At 44.9% G+C, this 25,217-nt stretch overlaps 1 non-coding gene across 1 annotated transcript; it reads right to left on the bottom strand.

Moving 5' to 3' along the window:
• Positions 1-13,158: 13,158 nt before the first annotated feature.
• On the bottom strand, positions 13,159-13,264 carry LOC135273478 (U6 spliceosomal RNA). Its single transcript, XR_010341274.1, has one exon. It is a non-coding gene; the product is annotated as a U6 spliceosomal RNA (small nuclear RNA).
• Positions 13,265-25,217: the final 11,953 nt, after the last annotated feature.

The following is a 25,217-nucleotide window of genomic DNA, read 5'->3' as shown; positions in this document are numbered from 1 at the left end:
GCAGTGAGCTGAGATTGTGCCACTGCACTCCAGCCTGGGTGACAGCGAGTCTCTGTCTCAAAAAAAAAAAAAAATTAGCCAGGAGTGGTGGTGAACACCTGTAATCCCAGCTACTCGGGAGGCTGAGGCAGGGACAATTGCTTGAACCCGCAAGGCAGAGGTTGCAGTGAGCCAAGATCATGCTACTGCACTCCAGCCTGGGTGGAGTGTGATTAGCCCAGGAGAGATTACCTATTAAAGATCTATAAAGGTGGTCATGGAGTTTGTCTAGGGAATGAATCATTTAAGGATCTCTTTATTAGTTAGGTTTTTGACATTTAGAATCTTTGAGGACACAGGTAGTAGGGAGGGACTGAATCCCTCATCAATTAGGGCCCCACCTCTATCAGACCTCATGAGGCCCATTGCTGGTAGGATCTTTGTAATACTCCTGGGATTTCACTTAGTGCTCCATGCATGTTCTTATACCAGTGCACCTTTGACTGAATCAGTGTGAGTCGTCCAGTCCTTTGTTTCTTGCCGCTAAAAGCTCTTTACTAGAAAAGGGTCAGAGTTCTAGTTTACGACTAAGGGTTGGGTTAAGATTACATTTAGAATTATGCTTATGGAAAACCTAGCTAAAATGGTTCCTAGAACTTGTCTACATAGTAAGTGATCAGTATATAATGGTCAAAGAAATGAATAATGGAAAGTGGTTTAAGCAAATGGAATCAGTTAGCTGGCTTCAAGTGGCTCAAACAACATCATCAAGAATCAAAAAGGGGGTCTGTCTCTCTCTCTCAGCCTGATCTCTACAATGTCATGCTCAGATGACCCACTATCAACAACCTACCACCACTGTGGTAAAGGATTCCTTGTCCCTCCTCACACCGTTCCAGAAAAGGGAGGCCACCTGGTGGCAAATGGGGCGGTGGGGGGGCAGAAATGCCACTTCTCTTTCTCAAGAATGCCAAAAAAGTCTCTTGCTTTCCTTGGCTCTGATTTGGTCAGAGCCAGCGCTGAACAAATGGCTGCAGACAGCGGGTGGGACCTGTGGACTGGCTAAGACCCATCAAGACCTGTTCCTGGTGCTGGGGCATGAGCTGCTTCCTTCAGGCATGGGTAGGATAGATGCTTAGTAGCCAAAATTACAAATGTTCCAGGAATGTCAGGGTCTGGATTAGAATGTCAGGAAGGTTCCAACCTAGACTAAGCAATAAAAAGGTTCAGTTGTGTTTTTCCAGATCAGAGAAAAATGCATAAACACTTTGAGCCCTGCATTCCACTCCCAGGGCTTTTCTTAAAAACAAAAACAACAAAAAAAATCACCTTCCCTGAAAGCTGTTGTTCATGGTGTTCTTTTTCTTTTCTTCTTCTTTTTTTTTTGGAACAGAGTCTTGCTCTGTCCTGTCACCCAGGCTGGAGTGCAGTGGCGCGATCTCGGCTCACTGTAACCTCTGCCTCTCAGGTTCAAGCGATTCTCCTGCCTCAGCCTCCTGAGTAGCTGGGATTACAGGTGTGTGCCACCATCCCCAGCTAATTTTCGTATTTTTAGTAGAGACGGGATTTCAGCATGTTGGCCAGGCTGGTCTTGGACTGACTTCAGGTGATCTGCCTGCCTCACCCTCCCAAAGTGCTGGGATTACAGGTGTGAGCCACCACACCTGACCTCACGGTGTTCTTTATATAGAAGAGTATAAGACCACATGAAAGGTTGGGCGTGGTGGCTCACGCCTGTAATCCCAACACTTTGGGAGGCCGAGGCGGGTCAATCACTTGAGGTCAGTAGTTCGAGACCAGCCTGGCCAACATGGAGAAACCCCATCTCTACTAAAAATACAAAATTGGCCAGGCACAGTGGCTCATGTCTGTAATCCCGGCACTTTGGGAAGCTGAGGCGGGAGGATCATGAGGTCAGGCATTCAAGGCCAGCCTGGCCAACATGGTGAAACCCTGTCTCTACTAAAAATACAAAAATTAGCTGGGCGTGGTGGCGAGCACCTATATCCTAGCTACTCAGGAAGCTGAGGCAGGAGAGTCACTTAAACCTGGGAGCCGGAGGTTGCAGTGAGCCAAAATCGAGCCATGGAATTCCAGCCTGGGTGACAAGAGTGAAACTCTGTCTCAAAAAACAAAACAAAACAAAAAACACACACATGGAAAAGAGATAAGGTTGGGGTAGAGAGGGCGCAAACAAAATGCTATGTACATTATTGAATGGTAGTGATAAAAATATGCCTAGGTGGATCACGAGGTCAGGAGATCAAGACCATCCTGGCCAACATGGTGAAACCCTGTCTTTACTAAAATACCAAAAAAAAAAAAAAAAAAAAGAAAAGAAAAAAATTAGCTAGGTGTGGTGGTGCATGCCTGTAGTCCCACTGAGGTAGGGAAGGTTGCAACCTGGGCAGCAGAGGTTGCAGGGAACCGAGATTGCGCCACTGCACTCTAGCTTAGCAACAGGGCAAGACTTCATCTAAAAAAAATCGAAATAAAAAAATTTTTTTGAAGTGCCTAGGCTGGGTGTGGTAGCTCATGCCTGTAATCCAGCACTTTAGGAGGCTGAGGCAGGAGGATCGCTTGAGCCCAGGAGTTCAAGACTAGCCTGGGCAACATAGTAAGACCCACTCTCCACAAAAAAGAAAATTAAGAATAAGCTGGGTATGACAACATGCACTTGTAGTCCTGGCTACTGCTTGGGAGGCTGAGATGGGAAGATCACTTGAGCCCAGGAGATCAAGGCTGCAGTGGGCTATGACTGTGCCACTGCACTCCAGGCTGGGCAACAGAGTGAGACCCTGTCTCAAAATTAAAAAAAAAAACTGCCTATAAAAATCACTAGACATATGGGGACTCATTGATGTATAGGGATTGGCTGAAAACAATTGAAACATTTTTTATTTTGCTTTCTGTAATGATTACAATGCTCATATAATCTTAAAAACAAATTAGAACACAGCTCGGATGAGGTTGGGGTAAAGCTGGGGCTGGAATTCAGTCAGATGACATTTTGTTGGATAAGTGATTTAACCTTCCTGAACTTTCCTTTCTGCCTATGTAAACAGAGGTGTTAAAATAATAGTACCACCTCCTAAGACTATTCTGAAGTTAAAGGAAAAATTCTCCATAGAGTGCTCAGCACACAGTACCTCACGCGCAGCAATCATTCAGTGTGGCCTCAGGATTGTCACTGGCTGAGAGTGCACAGAACTGCATCAGATTTTTATAACAGCTTTATTGAGGTATAATTGACGTACAATAAGCAGCAAATATTTAAATTTTACAATTTGGTATGTTTTGACACATGTATACATCCCTGAAACCTTTGCCCCAAAGATCATGAACATATCCATCACCTCTAAAAGTGCTTATCTATGTCCGTATCTCATTTCTTTTTACTGCTGAGTAATAGTTCATTGTACAAATATATCACAACTTGTTTTGCCATTCACCTGCTCATGAACATTTGGGTTGTTTGTAAAGATGGCTATTACATATAGAGTTGCATTCATTTACAAGTCTTTGGGTGGACACATGCTTTCAGGTGTCCTGGGTAAATACCTACTAATGAGACGTGTAGGCTGTAATGTGAGTGCAGATCTTTACAGGAAACTACCTGGCACTAGATGCGGCCATGAGAGTGTGGGGGTCCCCTGGAGAGGAATGAGAGGGTGGAGGTCAGAGTCAGGGGTCTCCTACACTCTCTCCTCACCTTCTCAGGCTGGAAGGTCAACTCCTGGAGGTCTAGGGCTGGCATCTTAATAGGGCCTATCCCTTCTTAGAAACGCCCTCCTCCCCATAGCAGGAGTTCCCATATCCCAGTGGGCATCAGAATTTCCTGGAGAGCATTCCTTTTATTTTTTTTTTTGAGATGGAGTCTCACTCTGTTGCCTAAGCTGGAGTGCAATGGCATGATCTTGGTTTACTGCAACCTCTACCTCCAGGTTCAAGTGCTTTTTGTGCCTCAGCCTCCCTAGCAGCTAGGACTACAGGTGCATGCCACCATGCCCGTCCTTTTTTTGTATTATTAGTAGAGATGGGCTTTCATCATTTTGGCAAGGCTGGTCTCTTAACTCCTGACCTCAGGTGCTCTGCCTGCCTCAGCCTCCCAAAGTACTGGGATTACAGGTGTGAATCACTGTGCCCGGCCCTGGGGAGCATTAAATACTGTAGATTCCTTAGGCATGAGCTGACAGGAGTGAATAAAGTAAATAAATAAACACTGTAGGCTGGACAAGGTGGCTCCCACCTGTAATCCCAGCACTTTGGGAGGTCAAGGCCAGTGTGTCGCTTGAGCCCAGGAGTTCAAGACCGGTCTGGGGCAAAACCTCTTCTCTACTAAAAATACAAAAATTAGCCAGGTGTGATAGTGCATGCCTGTAATTCCAGCTACTTGGGAGGCTGAGGTAGGAGAGTTGCTTGAACCCAGGAGGCAGTGGTTGCAGTGAACTGAGATCACACCACTGCACTCCAGCCTGAGCAACAGAGCGAGATTCCAACTCAAAATAAATAAATAAATAACAATACAAAAAATTAGCCTGGCGTGGTGGCACACACCTGCGGTCCCAGTTACTCAGGAGGCTGAGGTGAGAGGATCACTTGAGCTTGGGAAGCTGAGGCTGTAGTGAGCTGAGATTATGCCACTGCCCTCCAGCCTGAGTGACAAGAGTGATACCCTCTCTCCAAAAAAAACAAATAAATAAAAATAAACATTGGAGATTTCTGGGTCCCATCTGAGACCTGCTAACTCAGAATGTTGCTGAGTAGGACCACGGAATTTGTTCTTTAAAGTGCCCTTTGTGATTCTGCCATATTAAGAAGAAGGAACTCCTTACCTGCCAGGTCAAGTTTAAAACAGCAAGCAAGGCATTTCCAGCCTTTTGCCATCTGGCCCCCGTGTCCTGTGCGGGCTCACGCCTTGCCCTCACCCAGACACACAGCCTCAAGAAACTACTCCATGTTCCTGACACGCTCAGGCTCTCTCACATCCGAGTCTTCACACAAGTTATCTTTCTATATCCCTCTTCTCAACCTGGGAAATGTCTACACGTGTCCTCTGAGGCCATCTAAAACACTGTTTCCTCTGAGAAAGCTTCCACATCCTTCTTCCAACCAGCCAGTCAGAAGTCTTTTCTCTTTCTTGTGATTCTCCTAACACCTCCCACCATTCTATATCACAGCACTCATCACTCTGTCCCATAATTATTTAGTGATGCCAGTGCCAAACAGTTTGTACAACTTGCCTTGTTTCAGGTCCCCAGGAATCCTCTGAGGTAGATGATGATGATGATAATGATGATGGCAGCAAAGGTTTAGCAGGTGAAAAGTCTGCTCTAAGAATTCTGCATGACTGGGCGCGGTGGCTCACGTCTGTAATCCCAGCACTTTGGGAGGCTGAGGCAGGTGGATCACTTGAGGTCAGGAGTTCAAGGCCAGCCTGGCTAGTATGGTGAAACCCCATCTCTACTAAAAATACCAAAAAAAAAAAAAAAAATCAGCCAGGTATGGTGGTGCATGCCTGTAGTCCCAGCTACCTGGGAGGCTGAGGCAGGAGAATGGCTTGAATCCAGGAGGTAGAGGTTGCAACGAGCCGAGATGGAACCATCAGACTCCAGCCTGGGCAACAGGGCAAGACTCAGTCTCAAAAAAAAAAAAAAAAAAAAAAATTCTACATATGCTGTTAGGCCCTTTCATCCTCACCAAAGCCCTGTGAGGCAGGTACTTTTATTATCAGGCTCTTTTGCTGATGAGGATACTGAGGTTCAGATAAATTATTTGCCTAAACTCATCCATTCTTATAAGTAGCCGAGTCATAACTTGCACCTAAGAGCCTCTGATTCCAGGGCTTCACACTCCCACTTGACCCACGTTTAAACCTTCTGCTAAATCATCACTGGACCAAGCCCTTAGTCTTTTTACTTTGCCCTGAGATCTGGATTGTTTCCATTGTTTAGCAATTACAAATAAAGTTTCTATGAATATTCACGTACAAGTACTTGTAATGCTTTCGTGTCTCCTGGGTAAGTAATTAGGAATGGAGTAACTTGGTCATATGGTAGCCGTATGTTTAACTTTTTGAGAGATTGCCAAACAGTTTTTCCAGAGGAGTTACACCATTTCACTCCTACCAGCATGTCTGAGAATTCCAGTTGCTCCATTCACATCTTCCCCAACATTTGATATGATCAGTCTTTTTAATAGATGTGTAGTGATATCACATTGTAGTTTTATTTTGAATTCCCATAATGTCTATAATATGAAGCTTCATTTCATGTTCTTATTGGCATCCATCTATTTGATGAAATGTCTGTTCAAATCTTTGCCCATATTTTAATTGGGTTGTTTGTTTTCTTAATAATGAGTTGTAGCCAGGCACAGTGGCTCATGCCTATAATCCCAGCACTTTGGGAGGCCAAGGCAGGCGGATCACCTGAGGTCAGGAGTTTGAGACCAGCCTGGCCAATGTGGTAAAACCTTGTTTCTACTAAAAATACAAAATTAGCTGGGCGTGGTGGTACGCACCTGTAATGCCAGCTACTCGGGAGGCTGAGGCTGGAAAATCACTTGAACCTAGGAGGTGGAGGTTGCAGTGAGCCGAGATCATGCCATCGCACTCCAGGCTGGGCAAAAAGAGTGAAACTCTGTCTCAAAAAAAAGAAACGGAGTTGTAAGAGTTCTTTATATAATCTGGAAACAAGTTTCTTGCCAGTGATTCTATTTTCTCCCATTCTGTGTCTTGTGTTTTATTTTCTTAGCAATGCCTTTCTAAAAGCAGTAAGTTTTAATTTTAATAAAATCCAATTTATCAATTTTTTGTTTTATGAACAGTGTTAATCTATCTCAACAATAGTTTATTGTTTCAACGTAGAGGTCTTACACATATTTTAGCAGATTTACCTTAAATATTTCATTTTTTATGCCATTTTAATTTAAATTTTAGATTGTTGTTAGTGTATAGAAACATAATTAAGTTTTTTTACATTGATCTTGTAGCCTGTATTCTTGCTAACTCATTTATTAGTTCTAGCAGCTTCTTTCATAGATTCCTAGGATTTTCTACATAGGCAACCATGTTGTCTGTGAATAAAGATAGTTTCCCTTCTTTCTAATCTTTTTTTTTTTTTTTAAGATGGGGTTTCACCATGTTGGCCAGGCTGGTCTTGAACTCCTGACCTCAAGTGATCCACCCACCTCGGCCTCCCAAAGTGCTGGGATTACAGCTGTGAGCCACCACGCCCGGCTTTTTTTTTTTTTTTTAAAGAGATGGGGTCTCACTATGTTGCCCAGGCTGGAGTGCAGTGGCTATTCACAGGTGCGATCCCACTACTGATCAGCATAGGAGTTTTGACCTGCTCTGTTTCCAACCTGGGCTGGTTCACCCCTCCTTAGGCAACCTGGTGGTCCCCCACTCCTGGGAGGTCACCATATTGATGCCAAACTTAGTGTGGACACCTGATTGGCAGAGCGCGCTACAGACCAGAACTCCTGGACTCAAGCGATCCTCCCACCTCAGCCTCCTGAGTAGCTGGGACTACAAGCACGTTCCACCGCGCCTGGCCTTTCTTTCCAATCTTAGCTTTTTGTTTCTTTTTATTGCTTCATTGCACTAACAATTTGGTTGTTAGAAGTTGTCTTGCAGTTCACTAAAATATTGAAGTTTTTAAAGGTCTTTTTTCTCTGTGTGTTTCATTTTGCCCAAGCTCACCACAGTTTCTACAACTATGCTTTCGAGTTCACTGATGCTCTCTTCTGCAATGTCTCATCTTCCACTATTTCCATCCACTGTATTTTTCATCTTGGACATTGTAGTTTCCATCTCTAAAAGTTTTCTTTGGTCTTTTAAAATATGTTCATGTTCCTACACAGTCAATATTTCTTTTAGCTTAACACATGACATACATTTGATAACTGTTTTAATGTTATTGTCTATTAATTTTATCATCAGTGTCATTTCTAGGTCAGCATCAATTGATCAATTACCTCTCCGTTACGGGTAGTATTTTCTTGTTTCTTTTCATACCTTGTAACCATTGATTGGATGGCAGACATTTGTGAATTTTACCTTGTGGTGTACTACATATTTTTGTATTTCTATATGTAATCTTGATCTCTGGCAGAGTGGTGGGCCAAAGGAAAAAAAAACACAAAGAAAATGAATGCATAAATAATCTTGAGTTTTGTTCTGAAAAGTAATTAGGTTACTTGGAAACAGTTTGGTCCTTTGGTTAGGTAGGCCCAGAGCTGTATTTAGGTAGGGTTACTTTTTCCCCACTACTCAGCTAATACCCTGAGGCCCCTTGAATTAATCCACTCTGGCTATCAGGAACAGATTCTGAGAGCTATTCCATCTTTTTTTTTTTTCCTTTTGAGACAGAGTCTCTCTCTGTTGCCCAGGCTTGGGTGCAATGGTGCGATCTCGGCTCACTGCAACCTCTGCCTCCTGGGTTCAAGCGATTCTCCTGCCTTAGCCTCCCAAGTAGTTGGGATTACAGGTGCCCATCACCATGCCTGGCTAATTTTCATGTTTTGTGAAATATGAAATATGAAATTTCATATAATATGAAGTTAGAGACTGGGTTTTGCCATGTTGGTCAGGCTGGTCTTGAACTTCTGACCTCAGATGATCTGCCTGCCTCGGCCTCCCAAAGTGCTGGGATTACAGGCGTGAGCCACTGCGCCCGGCCTTTTCCCTCTTATCTTTTTGGGTGGTTCTTACCCTAGCCTCAGATCATTTCCACTTGATTAATACTCAACTGAATAGTTGAGGGGACCCTCAGAGTATCTCCAGCACTCTTTCTCTGTAGTTCTCCTCTCTCCAGTGCTCTGCCTGACAAACTTTAGCCTCTTTGTCTTCCCCCAGGCCCCTGGACATGTCTTGTTAATGAGGGGAGCCGTGGCATGGGAACTTTCTCCAGGTGACAAGTCAGTAAGACTCACCTGCCTTTCCTCATTTCTCTCATTGATCACTGTTTGCTATTGTCTAATGTGTAGGTAGCACCTTGAGTGCCATTATTTTTCATCTGTTTGGTTTTGTCTTTTAAGACATTTCAGAAGGGAGGGTAAATCTAGTCTCTGTGACTCTGTTCTGAAAAAGAAGTTCCTGGTATCACAGTTGGCATTGGAGTTGGTCAGGAAGTGTCAGAGCTGGCTCTACACAGGAGCTGGGAGGCTTTTCTTCCTTTATACCAGCTGGCACACCTGCCCCCAGAGAAGGACTAATCCTACTGTCAGTGCCTTCAAGCTCTCAGGCGCTGGGTGCCAACTGGGTCAGTAACCAGGGAGAGGAGGTAACTGGTGTGCCCATGGGAAACCAGAGCTGGCATATCCATTATAACTCTGTCAACAGAATGCTTCTTCACCAAGGTTCCAATGCCACCACTTCTCCAGCCAGCCCAGTTGGGTTAGGGTGCCTTCCTCTAAGGGCTCTGACCTCATCTCCAGTTACTGACCTCACCTGGCCAGACCTGGAGGGGATTAGCACCCACATCTTCCCAGCTGGCGACGTTAGACATTACCTAGCAACAACAATGACAAACTTCCATTTTTGAGCAGTTACTATTTGCCAGGCCCTGAGCTACCACCAAATTGAGGCCAGGAGAGGGAATGCTACTCACCCAAGTGACGCCACTGGAAAGGGGAAAAAGGGGGATTCAACACTTACCTCTGGAGACCTAGGGGATGGTCTGTCAACATACATCCTGGGAACTTTCTGAGGCTCTGGGTCCCATCCTCCATTTTTGCCTTGGCTACTGTCTGTTTCTGGCTTTTGTTTGCCTCTGGGTCTGAAGCCCTATCCTGAATCTGCTTAGTTCTGGGGCATGGCATGGTGCACGGGACACACATTGACTTTGTTAACAGACAGATTGAGGTTCAAATCCTACTTTCTAACTATGTCACCTTGAGGGAGTCACTAAATTCTTGCTGAGCCATAAGAATCACTTCTAAGCCAAACGCGGTGGCTCACGCCTGTAATCCCAGCACTTTGGGAGGCCGAGGCGGGTGGATCACGAGGTCAAGAGATCGAGACCATCCTGGTCAACATGGTGAAACTCCGTCTCTACTAAAAAAAATACAAAAAGTTAGCTGAGCATGGTGGCGCGTGCCTATAATCCCAGCTACTCAGGAGGCTGAGGCAGGAGAATTGCCTGAACCCAGGAGGCGGAGGTTGCGGTGAGCCGAGATCACGCCATTGCACTCCAGCCTGGGTAACAAGAGCAAAACTCTGTCTCAAAAAAAAAAAAAAAAAAAAAAAAAAATCACTTCTACAAAATGAGGTAGTGATATTACTTCACAGGGTGAATGTGAGGATTAAATGAGATAATGTCTAAAAAGTGCTTACTTCCACCTGGGTGTTCACTACATGGTGGTTAGACGTCCAGTGTCCGATCAGGTACTGTCTCTCTGTCCCAACAATAAGTAAAAAGTAGGGCCGGGCACGGTGGCTCACACCTGTAATCCCAGCACTTTGGGAGGCGGAGGTGGGCAGATCACCTGAGGTTGGGAGTTCGAGACCAGCCTGACAAACATGGAGAAACCCCCATCTCTACTAAAAATATAAAATTAGCCAAGTGTGGTGGCAGGCGCCTGTAATCCCAGCTACTTGAGGCAGGAGAATCGCTTGAACCCAGGAGGCCTAGGTTGCGACGAGCTGAGATCGTGCCTAGACAAGAAGAGTGAAACTCTGTCTCAAAAAAAAAAAAAAAAAAAGTTTAACAAACTGGAAAATCAACAATTCTTCTTAGATCCTTTAGAGAAGTGAGGTCACGGGGCAAACCACTACCCTCAAAATTGAAGACAGAGAAGCAGAAAGCCCAAGGAGAAACCTCTAGAACTGGTAGGTACCAGGGCAGGACAACCTAAACTGTAATTGAAGAATTGCTGGAGGCTCAGTGTGTGCAAACCTGAATGGTAAACATTCCAGCAAGATCCAGCCATAGGGGCGCCCCCACATGTTTGTGACTTTAATCTTCAGGATCTCTATCCTGTCCTGGTGAATGTCAGAGAAAAATCCCCAGGTGCTTTCAGCATGAGGATGGGAAAAGTAACCATTTTGAAATATGCCAGAGCATTCTGTTCTTAACAAGGCCTGCTCTCAAGAACTATTTCACCCCAGCCCAATCTTCTGCGGCTTTATCAGAGCTTAGCTGACCTGAGGGAAGGGTAATAGCCAACTCCTCTCCCCTCTACCCATCCCGTCCCACCTAAGGGGAGGAAAAAATGGAGAAGCACTGGTGAACCTCACAGTCCAGGAGGGTTCCTGGGCTGTTTAAAAGAGTGAGAGCTGACCGGGCACAGTGGCTCATGCCTCTAATCCCAGCTCTTTGGGAGGCCAAGGAGAGCAGATAATGAGGTCAGGAGTTTGAGACCAGACTGACCAACATGGTGAAACCCCATCTCTAATAAAAATACAAAAATTAGCTGGGCATGGTGGTGTGCACCTGTATTCTCAGCTACTCGGGAGGCTGAGGCAGGAACATCACTTGAACCCGGGAGGCGGGTGCCACTGCACTCCACCCTGGGCAACAAAGCAAGACTTCGTCTCAAAAAAAAAAAAAAAAAGTGAGAGCTAATTGCAGAACTGTAGAATGCCACCCTGGCCCCACACCTCCTCCACCACATTACTAAAGGCCTATTTTACAGGAATTCCTTTTACCAGGTGTAGGAGTCATGGGAAAACTTCCCCTTCACCCTCTGAAGTTTCACTAAAAACCAACATACAGGCTGGGTGCGGTGACTCATGCCTATAATCCCAGCACTTTGGGAGGCCAAGGCAGGTGGATTACCTAGGTCAGGAGTCCAAGACCAGCCTGGTTTGAGACCAGCCAACATGGTGAAACCCCATCTCTACTAAAAATACAAAAATTAGCTGGGCATGATGGTGACTGCTGTAATCCCAGCTACTCAGGAGGCTGAGGCAGGAGAATCACTTGAACCCAGGAGGTGGAGGTTATAGTGATCCGAAATCACGCTACTGCACTCCAGCCTAGGAGACAAAAGCAAGACTCTGTCTTAATAATAATAATAATCCACTTACAAAAGGCAGATTAGTAGGAGAAATGGCGTGCAAATTTGTTAGCATGCATAGGGAAGAATCACAGAGTGATTACCCAATTTCCCCATGGAGTAAAGATGGTTATTTACCCTTCTTTTTTGAGACGGAGTCTCGCTCTGTCGCCAAGGCTGAAGTGCAGTGGAGTGATCTCGGCTCACTGCAACCTCCACCTCCCGAGTTCAAGCAATTCCCCTGCCTCAGTCTCCCAAGCAGCTGGGACCACAAGCATGTGTCACCACGTTCGGCTAGTTTTTGTGTGTATGTGTATTTTATTTTATTTATTATTAATTTTTATTGTAAAGCTTTTGGCCACAATAATGTGTGTGTGTATTTTAGAAGAGACGGGGTTTCTTTCACCATGTTGGCCAGGATGGTTTCGATTTCCTGACCTCGTGATCCACCCATCTCAGCCACCTAAAATGCTAGGATTACAGGCGTGAGCCACAGCACCCAGCCTACCCTTCTTCTTTTTTAATTTATTTTTTTGTTGGTTTTTTTTTTTTGATACGGAGTTTTCACTTTTGTTGCCCAGGCTGGAGTGCAATGTCACCATCTCAGCTCACCACAATCTCTGCCTCTCGAGTTCAAGCAATTCTCCTGCTTCAGCCTCCCGAGTAGCTGAAATTACAGGCATGCACTACCACGCCTGGCTTATTTTTGTATTTTTAGTAGAGATCGGGTTTCTCCATGTTGGTCAGGCTGGTCCAGAACTCCTGACCTCAGATTATCCACCCGCCTCGGCCTCCCAAACTGCTGGGATTACAGGCGTGAGCCATAGTGCCTGGCCTAAAAAATTTTCATAAACTTTTTAAATTAAAAAAAAGTGGAACGCGCCGGGCGCGGTGGCTCAAGCCTGTAATCCCAGCACTTTGGGAGGCCGAGGCAGGTGGATCACGAGGTCAAGAGATCGAGACCATCCTGGTCAACATGGTGAAACCCCGTCTCTACTAATACAAAAAATTAGCTGGGCATGGTGGCGTGTGCCTGTAATCCCAGCTATTTAGGAGGCTGAGGCAGGAGAATTGCCTGAACCCAGGAGGCGAAGGTTGCGGTGAGCCGAGATCGCGCCATTGCACTCCAGCCTGGGTAACAAGAGCGAAACTCCGTCTCAAAAAAAAAAAAAAAAAAAAAAAATGGAATGCTTTACAAATTTGCATATCATCCTACCGCAGGGGCCAGGCTAATCTCTCTGTATCATACCAACTTTAGTATATGTGTTGCCAAAGCCAGGACTATATTTCTTCTTAGGGGAAAGGAAGATGGGAAAGTATACATGATTTGAGGGGATATGAAATGATTTTTAGGGGAATTTGATGGGCTTGAAGAACGTACAATTTTCTTGGACGAACTCTGTTGGGCCTGCAGAGCAGACAATGGTTTGTGACAAAAGTCTGTCTAGATTTGTTGACAGACTTGGGTCTTTCTTCCCATGATATGAATTCAGTTAATGAAAACTCAAAGAAAGGACTAGAGGTAATTGTTTTCTTTGGCAGCACTGGGCTTTAGGCTGATAGGGGAACTTCAGAGAACAACCTAATCATGTGCTTTGGGAGGAACGTAGGATTCAGACACAGGAGATGAGAGAAGGTCAGAGAGACCCTGAGGCTTCTTCAATTCGGCATGTCAAAGCACCAGATTTTGTTGTATCAGTTTCTGAGCCCCAACCCCAGTATACCACGTGTGGCTTTCATTTTGTTTTTGTTGTTGTTGTTGTTTTTAGACCAAGTCTCTCTCTTGTCCCCCAGGCTGGAGTGCAGTGGCACAATCTTGGCTCCCTGCAACCTCCACCTCCCCGGTTTCAAGCGATTCTCCTGCCTCAGCTTCCTGAATAGCTGGGATTACAGGCGCCTGCCACCATGCCCAGCTAATTTTTGTATTTTTAGTAGAAACGGGGTTTTACTATGTTGGCGCCAGGCTGGTCCAAACTCCTGACTTTAGGTGATCCGCCTGCCTCAGCCTTGCAAAGTGCTGGGATTATAGGAGTGAGCCACTGTACCTGGCCTACATGTAGCTTTCAATGAGAAATTACAAGGCATTAAAGGCAAAACACACACTTTGAGGAAAAAGAGCAAGTGTCAGAGCCAGACTCAGAAATGACAGGAATGATATGACAGGAATGTTGAGATGATCAGCCTCAAAGTTTAAAACAACTATAACTAATACATTGGGGGCTCTGATGGAAAAAGTAGATAACATGCAAGGTGGATAGTATATGCACAGAGAAAAAATTCTAAGAAAGATTTTTTTTTTTAATGATAGAGATAAAAAAAAATACTGTAACCGAATTTGAGAATGCCTTTAATGGGCTCATTAGTACAGGGGACACAGATGAGGAAAGAATCACTGAGATTGAGGATATGTTAGTGGAAACTTTCAAAACTGAAAAGCAAAGAGATAAAAGACTGAAAAAAATGAGAAAGAATATCCAAGTACTGTGAGACAACTATAAAAGATATACGTATAATGTGAATATCTGAAGGAGAAAAAGGACAAAAGAAATATTTGAAGCAAGAATAACAAAATTTCACTCATTTTTTTTTTTGAGGTGGAATCTGACTCTGTCACCCAAGCTAAAGTGCAATGGCACCATCTCTGCTCACTGCAACTTCTGCCTTCCGGGTTCAAGCGATTCTCCTGTCTCAGCCCTCTCAGTAGCTGGGATTACACGTGCCTGCCATCACGCCTTGCTAACTTTTTTGTGTTTTTAGTAGAGATGGAGTTTCACCCTGTTGGCCAGGCTGGTCTTGAACTCCTGACCTCAGGTGATCCACCCACCTTGGCCTCCCAAAGTACTGTGATTACAGGCATGAGCCACCGCACCCGGCAATTTCACCAAATTAATGTGAGACACAAACCACAGATCCAGGAAACTCAGATCTCTCTCTCTCTCTCTCTCTCTCTCTCTCTCTCTCTCTCTCTCTCTTTCACACACACACACACACACACACACACACACACACACACACACAGCTCCAAACCCTACACCGAGGAATATAATATTTAAACTGCATAAAATCTAAAATCAAAGATAAAGAAAAAATCTTGGAATGAAAGTAGAAGGGTAGCCAACAGTACTCTGGCAAAAAAAAAAAAAATCAAACAAAAAGAAAAGGAATAACTTTTTAAAAAAAGAAAGCAGATGGGGGAAACACTTAGCTATAGAGGAGCAAAGACATTACATCTGAGTTCTCAGAAACCAAGCACGCTAAAAGAGAATGAAGTGAATATTTTAAATATTGGGAGAAAAAACCCACTAACCTAGTATTCTGTATCCTGAAAACTTTTCTTCAAAAGCGAAGGAACCAGGCGGGCTCTGTGGCTCATGTCTGTAATTCCAGCACTTTGGAGGCTGAGGCGGGCGGATCACGAGGCCAAGAGATCCAGACCATCCTGGCCAACTTGGTGAAACCCTGTGTCTACTAAAAATACAAAAACGAGGTGGGCATGGTGGCGTGTGCCTGTAGTTCCAGCTACTCGGGAGGCTGAGGCAGAAGAATCACTTGACCCCAGGAGGTGGAGGTTGAAGTGAGTCAAGATTGCACCACTGCACTCCAGTCTGGCGACACAGCGAGGCTCTATCTCAAAAAAAAAAAAAAAATTAACAAATCTAGCTATATATACAAAGTTTAATACATCTAGTCCAAATAGAGTTTAATCTCAGGAATGCAAGCTTGTTTTAGTATTTGAAAATCAATTTGTGGCCTGGAACAGTGGCTCACACCTGTAATTCCAGCACTTTGGGAGGTCGAGGCTGGTGGATCACCTGAGGTCAGGAATTTGAGACACGCCTGGCCAACATGGTGATACCCTATCTCTACTGAAAATACAAAAATTAGCCGTGTGTACTGGTGCATGCCTGTAGTCCCAGCTACTCAGGAGGCTGAGGCAGGAGAATTGCTTGAACCTGGGAGATGGAGATTGCAGTGAGCCAAGATGAGCCACTACACTCCACCCTGGATGACCGAGCAAGACCTTGGCTCAAAAAAAGAAAAGAAAATCAATTTATGTACTTGATTATACTAACAAAATAAAAATTATATTCTGCTTTTTAAAAAGTGAAAGTGAAACAGAGACTATTTTAAACAAAATTAAGGGAATTTGTTGCCAGTTAACCTAATTTACAAGAAATGTTTAAAGATGTTCTTCAGAGAGAAGGAAAATAATAATAGATCAGAAACTCAAATCCACATAAAGAGCAATAGAGAAAAAACAAGAGAAAATGTATACTTTCATTCTTCTTATTCTTAATCAATCTAACAAATAAGAGAATGTTCAAAATAATAGCAACAATGATTATAGTTATATATAAGCAAAATGAATACAGTGAAACAAGGGATGGAAGGAGGAATTAGGAATATTTCATTATTGAAGCAGGATAGTGTCATTTGAAAGTGGACTGGGATTAGTGTATATATATATATATATATATCGCAAACTATAAGGCAATTACTAAAACAATTTTTTTTTCAGACAGAGTATCGCTCTTCTTGTCCAGGCTGGAGTGCGATGGTGCGATCTCAGCTCACTGCAATTTCTGCCTCCCGGGTTCAAGCTATTCTCCTGTGTCAGCCTCCTGAGTAGCTGGGATTACAAGCGCCTGCCACCACACCTGACTAAGTTTTGTACTTTCAGTAGAAATGGGGTTTTGCCATGTTGGCCAGGATGGTCTTCAACTCCTGACCTCAGGAGATCTGCCCGCCTCGGCCTCCCAAAGTGCTGGGATTACAGGCATGAGCCACCACGCCCAGCCTAAAAAAGTTTTTTAAAGTAAGTATATTTGGAGGCCAAGGTGGGCAGATAACAAGGTCAGGAGTTTGAGACCAGCCTGACCAACATGGTGAAACCCTGTCTCTACTAAAATTTAAAAAAAAAAAAAATTAGCTAGGCGTGGTGGTACATGCCTGTATTTTCAGCTACTCAGGTGACTGAGGCAGGAGAATCACTTGAACCCAGAAGGCAGAGGTTGCAGTGAGCTGAGATTGTACCACTGCATGCCAGCCTGGGCGACAGAGTGAGACTCCATCTCAAAAAAAATAATAATAAATAAGTATAATTGGTATGCTGAAAATAAGAGAAAATGTAATCATATAAAATGCTCACCTAAGACTATAAAGGAAGAAAATGTGTGGAAGACAAAAATATAAGGTCAATGAATAGAAAGCAGTAACAAATATGGTATATATTAATCTATCTATATCAATAATCAATGTAAATATCAATGATCTAAATATGCCAATTACAAGACAGAGATTTGGTCAGAGTGAATCAAAAAACAAGACCCAACTACATGCTGTATACAAGAAACCCACTTTATATTTTATTTTATTTTATTTATTTTTGAGACAAAGTCTCGTTCTATTGCCCAGGCTGGAGTGCAGTGGTGGTGTGATCTCAGCTCACTGCAACCTTTGCCTCCTGGGTTCAAGCGAGTCTCCTGTGGCAGCCTCCTGAGTAGCTGGGACTACAGACATGTGCTACCATACCTGGCTAATTTTTTGTATTTTTAGTAGAGACAGGATTTCACTGTGTTAGCCAGGAGGGACTGGATCTCCTGACCTCATGATCCACCCGCCTTAGCCTCCCAAAGTGCTGGGATTACAAGCTTGAGCCACTGTACCAGCCTTTTATTTTATTTTTGAGACAGAGTCTCTCTCTGTTGCCCAGTCTGGAGTGCAGTGGCACGCTTTCAGCTCACTGCAACCTCCACCTCCCAGGTTCAAGCGATTCTCCTGCCTCAGCCTCCTGAGTAGCTGGGACTACAGGCACCTGCTACCATGCCCAGCTAATTTTTGTATTTTTAGTAGAGACAGGGTTTCACCATGTTGTCTAGGCTGGTCTTGAACTCCTGACCTCAGGTGATCCACTTACCTTGGCCTCCCAAAGTGCTGGGAGCCACCATGCCCAGCCAAGATACCCACTTGAAATACAAAGACACATATAGATTAAAAGTAAAGAGATGGAGAAAGATCTAACAGACTAACACAAATTAAAAGAATGTGAGAGTCCGGGCACGGTGGCTCACACCTGTAATCCCAGCACTTTGGGAGGCTGAGGCAGGTAGATCACCTGAGGTCCGGAGTTCAAGACCAGCCTGACCAACATGGAGAAACCTCGTCTCTACTAAAAATACAAAATTAGCAGCCTGCCACGGTGGTTCACACTGGTAATCCCAGCACTTTGGGAGGCCGAGGTGGGAGGATCACGAGGTCAGGAGTTCAAGACCAGCCTGGCCAACATGGTGAAACCCCATTTCTACTAAAAATACAAAAATTAGCAGGGCATGGTGGCCAGCGCTTGCAGTCCTAGCTACTCGGGAGGCTGAGGCAGGAGAATCGCTTGAACTCAGGAGGCGGAGGTTGCAGTGAGCTGAGACCTTGCCACTGTACTCCAGCCTGGGTGACAGAGTAAGACTCTGTCTCAAAAAAAAAAAAAAAAGAAAGAAAAAAAATAGTTAGCTTGGTGTGGTGGCTTATGCCTGTAATCCCAGCTACTCAGGAGGCAAGAGAATCACTTGAACCTGGGAGACGGAGGTTTTAGTGAGCCGAGATCGCGCCATGGGTAACAAGAGCAAGACTCCAAACAGTTATTAGAGTGTGCCCAGAACCAGGGTGACATCAAGCTCTGTGAGGGTTTCAGTGAGGTGCTGAAACAGTGCCGACTTGCAAACTGATTGGCCTAATCAAGAAGTTCAAACTGGAGAAATGGAAAACCAGCTTCATAACTAAGTTAACTTAATATAAAGATTTAATTAATAGTGAAGGTATAAAGTGTAGCCATCAGTTAAACCTCTCCTGTCATTCCTAGCTTCCCTGCTTCAGAATTGAAATGGAAGGGGGTGTTCCTACTCTGTAGAATTTGGAGCTGGTCAAATGTTTGTGTGACCTCCTTAAACTAGCTGTTATGATTTTATTCTTTGTGAGTTAATTAGAATAAAGTGATTTTCTTCCAAAAAAAAAAAAGGATAAACGGGTTAATTCTCCAAGAAGACATAATCCTTAATGGATATGTGCGTAACAACAGAGCAGCAGACTATGGAGGCAAAAACTCATAGACCTACAAAGACAAATAGGTGAATCCACTATTACAGCTGAAGACTTCAACATCCCTCTAAGAAATGGACAGATCCAGCAGGCAGAAAATCAGTAATAACATAGCTGAACTCAACAGCACCATCCATCAACTGGATATAATTGGTGTCTATAGAATATTTCATCCAGCAACAGCAGAAAACATGTTCTTCTCAAGCTGTCACAGAACATTCACTAAGACAGGCTGCATTCTGGGCCATAAAGCACAGCTTAACCAGTTTAAAATAATAGAAACCATATAACGTCTGCTCTCAGACCACAGTGGAATTAAATGAAGATAGCAGGGTAGTCATTCTCCTTCAGTTCTCCTGTGCTATGTATATTAAAATAAAATTTTTATGCCTTTTGTTCTATTAATCTGCTTTTTGTGTCAGTTGATTACAGTGGACCTTCGGAGGATAAAGGGAAAGTTTTTCCTTGCCCCCTACAGCAAGATGGGCCTGCATTAAGCTGATTTCCAATGCCATAGCTAATCACATTATATTGAGGTTGAAATGCAGCGGAAAATTGAAATGTAGCTTCCACATATCCCCTCTTGGAAGACCTTAGAGATGGTTTTCAATATTTTATCAGAGAACATGAGAAATAGCTTGCCAGACCCAGAACCCAGAAGCTTTATACATTAGCACTTGAAATCAAGCCAAATGGAATGTACATACTCACGTGGGAGGTCTGGGTGTCTGAGAAAGATGAGTTTAGCAATACACTAACAGAGGACGAAAATAAGGCTTAAGAAGGAAGGAATCCTTTTAAGGTTTTGTTGCTACCATTTTGCATTTAGACTTACCTATTAAAACGTGCCATTTTTTAACCTTTAGTTTATATGTATTTCCCTTCTTAAAGACTCTAATAGACCATTCAAGTCTATGCATAGTTCAGATAACAAGCTACCTTCCAATTTTTCTCAAAAGTATGCTTTTTGGTTGTTGTTGCAGAGGCAGGATCAGCAGCTGCCAGCAATGCTGTGGAGGGGATGCCTGTGTTGAAGAAGGTGTGGACTCAATGACCCCTTAAGGCCTCTTCTAATTGTTAAGATTTTTGGGATTCTAAAAGTCTCCACAATTCTTAGAATTTGTGATCGTCAGGCTAGATTATTCCAAAATTTTTGTTTCTTAGATTATTTGCTATTAATATTCTGTGACTCTCAGGTTTTATAAGTGGCACTAAATGCGGTAAGGTATACAAAAATTACTACCTAAACATACGGCCCCAATTCCTGTTAGGAAAAGGAACTACTTTTGTTGAGGAAAATGCTCTGATAAGGGCTTTGAGTTGAGACCCCACCAAAAGCCTGGGCTAGCTTATCCCTGGGCTCCTGAGGAGCAAATCAGGAGGGAGGAAGAGAAGTGAGCAGAGAGATGACAGGCCAGGGAGGGACAGAACACATTCCATTGTACCATCTGGATGGCAATAAACTGTGCTTCACAAGATGTGATCTCTCTCCAGAACATTCTGAAACCTCTGTATAATCTGCTCTCAGGAATGCTTAAGGAGAGTGATTTTATTTATTTTTATTTTTATTTTTATTTTTAAGACAGAGTCTCGCACTGTCTCCCAGGCTGGAGTGCAGTGGCACAATCTCGGCTCACTGCAACCTCTGCTTCCCAGGTTCAAGCGATTCTCCTGCTTCAGCTTCCTGAGTAGGGACTACAGGCATGGTGCCACCATGTCCAGCTAATTTTTTGTATTTTTTTTAGTAGAGATACGGTTTCACTGTGTTAGCCAGAATGGTTTTGCTCCCCTGACCTCATGATCCATCCGCCTCAGCCTCCCAAAGTGCTGGGATTACAGGTGTGAGCCACCGTGCTTGTCCTGATTTTATTTTTATATGAAATCCAAGTTTCAGTTCATCACATTCAGGTCAGTGTGGCTCAGGACAAAGCTAGCATGTTTTGCTGGAGGCAGAGATTATGGTAGTAGGCGTAAGCCCCCTGGGACTTAGCAGACTTCTCTGGGAGAAATCTGGGCTTTCTCACGCAATGGGGCATGTCATGCTGCATCTAAGGAACTCCATTCACATCAAAGTCTCTGTGAATGGCCTTCTTCAGAAGCATATTGTGTACAACCTGAGCAACTGAATGTGACAGTCCTGAAACTGAGGCATTAGAGGAAATTTCGCTTCATCTGAAGGAATGGGGCGATCTCCCTTCCCCACCCTCCTAACTAATAGTCTGTTGCACGTTATATTTATATATATTTATAAACCTCTATGTTTAAGGTTCTAAGGTCCTAGGGTTCTATGATTCTACAGTTCTCTGACTCTAAGAACCTAAGAGTATAATCAGGTTGTATAACTCTATGGCAGTGATGACCACCACAGCTAATGCTATTGTGCTTGCTATACCTTCTAGGCACTGTGCCAGCCACTCTACATGTATTATCTCAATTAATCCTTAAGCCCTATGACATACACACTGTTATTCTCTCTGTGTTGTAGATGTGGAAACTGAAGCACAGAGAGTTCTGTCATTAGTCTGAAGCAGCTAATCTGACTTAGAGTTTCTTTCCCTCTGCCTTCTATTGCTGACATTCCAATAAGTTCCCTCCCTAATTAATAAGCCTCCTTTGATTGGGAGCTGCTGTTTTCTCAACTGAGAACCCAGAAGGTAGAAAACAGCCCTGAGCTCTTGTATGTTGTGTTGGGATGTGTGAGGTTGTTGTGTCAAGTTGAGTTGTAAGAGGCTGTGTTTTGTTGGGATGTGTGAGGTTGTCGAGTTGCATTGTAAGAAGCCGTGTTGTGTTGGGATGTGTGAGGTTGTCGTGTTGTGTTGCAAGAGGCTGTGTTGTGTTGGGATGTGTGAGGTTGTCGTGTTGTGTTGCAAGAGGCTGTGTTGTGTTGGGATGTGTGAGGTTGTCGAGTTGAGTTGTAAGAGGCTGTGTTGTGTTGGGATGTGTGAGGTTGTCGTGTTGTGTTGCAAGAGGCTGTGTTGTGTTGGGATGTGTGAGGTTGTCGAGTTGAGTTGTAAGAGGCCGTGTTGTGTTGGGATGTGTGAGGCTGTTGTGTCGAGTTGTGCTGTAAGAGGCTGTGTTGTGTTTCATGCGCTTGGCTCCATTGTATTATGAACTCTTCTATCACAAGGACTGAATCTGATTTGACCTTGTAAATCCAGTTTTCAGTCCAAGGACTGGCACACTCTGGCTTGAAACAATGTTTAAAATGTTTATCATATGAGTGACTAATTGCCCAAATGGCTCTTGGGGCGTCTGCCAGACACCAGATGTCCGGTAGTCCCAGAGCATCACTGTAGGGTAGGGAAGATTTTCCATCTACCCTCTGAGGGTTCAATAATTGACTCTATGAAATAAACTGACAGCAGAAGAAAGGGTTACAGAAGAAAAGGTACACAAATGTACTACAGGTATGGGGGCATCACATGAAAGAAAAGCCAATGTCCAAAACCTCAGTGACAGTATATAGACCTCTTACAGTGCGGAGCGGAGGGAGGATTCAGGCAACATAGGAGAGAATAAGTGATTTGGGGGAAAGATGAATAGGCCCTCAGAAGAATAGGTGATAGGTGATAAAGTCTGTCTGGGGGTGGCATTGACTCCCAGTCTCCTGTCCTGGGACCTGAGTTTACTCTTCTCTGGTTGATGAACTTCCTGGGGAGGAGATTTATAACCACTGATTTCCTTTTGGAGAATTTATCTTGAAGCAGATAAAGGAAGTTCAGAGAAAGTCCCTCCCTGTTTTATTTGCTGTTCCTCAAATGCTGTCAGTTTGAAGTCCAAAGTGATACACTTCGGGGTGGCATTTCCTGAACTCTTACATCATCCTGAGATTGCATTCTGACGAGGCTGGTGAGGTGAGCACACTTCCGAAGGCACCTGAGCAGGTGCAGCCAATCCCAAGTTCATCCTCACCAGGAGCTTGGAGCCAGGAACAGGACACCCCTGGTCCCAGTTCAGGATCGGATTGTAACTGGAGTCAACATGTGGAGCCTAAAGGGAGCCTCATATGAGCAGACACAAATAAGGAAGAAACTAGCCCCAGGTGCCTCCAGATGTCCATGTCTCATTGTTATAGGGAGCCATAAAAGAGAAGTGGCCAGAGACTTAAAGGTGCCAAAGGTGCTCTACCTAGCAGCCTCTTCTTTCTTCAGGACAGAGACCCCACCTGACATCCGGCCTGGCTCCTGGGGGCTCTTCCCCAGGCTGGGCTTTGCCCTGACTCCCAAGTATGGGCTGCAGTCCTGCTGCGGACCTTCCCTATCCCTAGACACAGACCCAGCTGCATCTGCTGACTTTGAGCCTGCTCACACCAAAAGCCCAGGAGTGCCTTCCTGACTCATCCTCCCTTTGGTCCTGAGCCCTGGAAACAGCCAACTGCCTTCAGTGTGGCCAGCTCCACAGCCCATCTGTCCCTCTTCCACCTCAGCCCTTACACTGAGAGGTGCTCACAGCTGCTGAGCCACCCGCCCTGCCCTAGGTTAGGCATTGGCTTCTCCTACCTGGCCTATGTCCAGTCCTCTTTATTGAACACTTCGCCTGACCTCTCCTTCTCTCACCCATTCCCCACAACCAACTTCCATAGCATTGTTCTAAGATGTAGATCTGGCTGGGCGTGGTGGCTCAAGCCTGTAATCCCAGCACTTTGGGAGGCAGAAGGCGGGTGGATCATGAGGTCAAGAGTTCAAGACCAGCCTGGCCAACATGGTGACACCCTGTCTCTACTAAAGATACGAAAATTAGCTGGGCTTGATGGCGCACGCCTATAGTCTCAGCTACTTGGGAGGCTGAGGCAGGAGAACAGGAGAATCCCTTGAACCCAGGAGGCGAAGGTTGCAGTGAGCCGAGATTGTGCCATTACACTCCAGCCTAGGGGCCAGGGCGAGACTCTTCTCAAATTAAAAAAAAAAAAAAAAAAAAGATACAGATCTGACCATGTCCCTTCTCTCCCTAAAATCCTCCAATGGCTGACCCCTGCCTAAGGCAGAATGTTCTAGTTCCTCAGCCCAGCCTTCCAGGCCCTTCATGGATGCCCCTGCTCATCTCCCAGCCTCCACTCCCTCTGCTCCCTTGAACCTACCATGCTGTAGCCATCACAAACTTTGTGCCTTTGCATTTTCTATTCTCACTGCTTAGCATGCACTCCTTAAATTCCTACTCCTTCTTCAAGAATCAGCCTTCCCTGGGTTACTCTTTGGTTTTATAAGCCCTATGTGGGTTTTAATAACACCCACAGTGGCAACTATCATGTTGTATTAGAGCTGTTGGACTGTGTTGGTGGCCCCATCTGACTGGGCACTCCATGTGAGGCTGTATATTGCCTACGGCTTTATCCTGTGCCTGGCACATGGTACCTATGTGTTAAATGAGAAAGGAAGAATTAAACGAATGGCGATGAGCCAGTGAGCCAGTGACATCGGTGATGGTGTAGGTGGGTTAGAGTGGACAAGAAATCCTGATGAAAGGAAACAACAGAACACAGCCTGAAGACACAAGAGCCGATTCCGAGAGGGAGGTGAGGAAGTTGTCCCAAGAGCGTTTCCCCCATCTCTCTGTGGGAGTCCGTCCTGGACCGGAGCTGTGTGCTCTGAAATCCTCAGCATCCCTGTCATTTCCTTGTGTTTGTTGTTTCTACTCCCCCTGTGAGGAAATGATCCTTAACCCTGCCCCGGGAAGTTGCTCAGGCCTTACCCAATGCTCTTGTCTTCTGTGTAAGATGAGGGTGGGAAGGTAGCTGCACAGCTCGCTCCTACCCCGGCACCAGGACCCTCCTGGAAGGGGGCACCAAGGGCAGGGCCTGGGAGTTTGGCTTACGGGGCCGGAGCCAGGACAAGAGACTGGGCCTGTGAAAGGGGGAACCAGGAAGCCACAGGACCTGGAGGCTGGACCACTGGGCCCTGCGGCCACTGCTTGAGCCCCCAGGGTGGACTCCTGTCCCAGCTTTCTTGTGCTTAGCCACACTCCTGATGACACTGCACTTCATGCTCAGCTGAGCCGAAAGAGCAGGACTCACCCAAAACTTTGGGTCAGGAGGTTGTGGGGAGAAAATACCTATTTTATTCACCTTCAGTACTCTACAGTATGCCTGGCACATGGTGGAGGAGCTCAAAACCTGCTGGGAAGAAGGAAGGAAGGAGGGAAGGCTGTCT

This window comes from Aotus nancymaae, unplaced genomic scaffold (assembly GCF_030222135.1).
Source record: "Aotus nancymaae isolate 86718 unplaced genomic scaffold, 86718_ANA_hifiasm-v0.15.2.pri h1tg000007l, whole genome shotgun sequence".
Taxonomy (NCBI): Eukaryota; Metazoa; Chordata; class Mammalia; order Primates; family Aotidae; genus Aotus; species Aotus nancymaae.
This window is presented reverse-complemented; position numbering and strand designations above follow the sequence as displayed.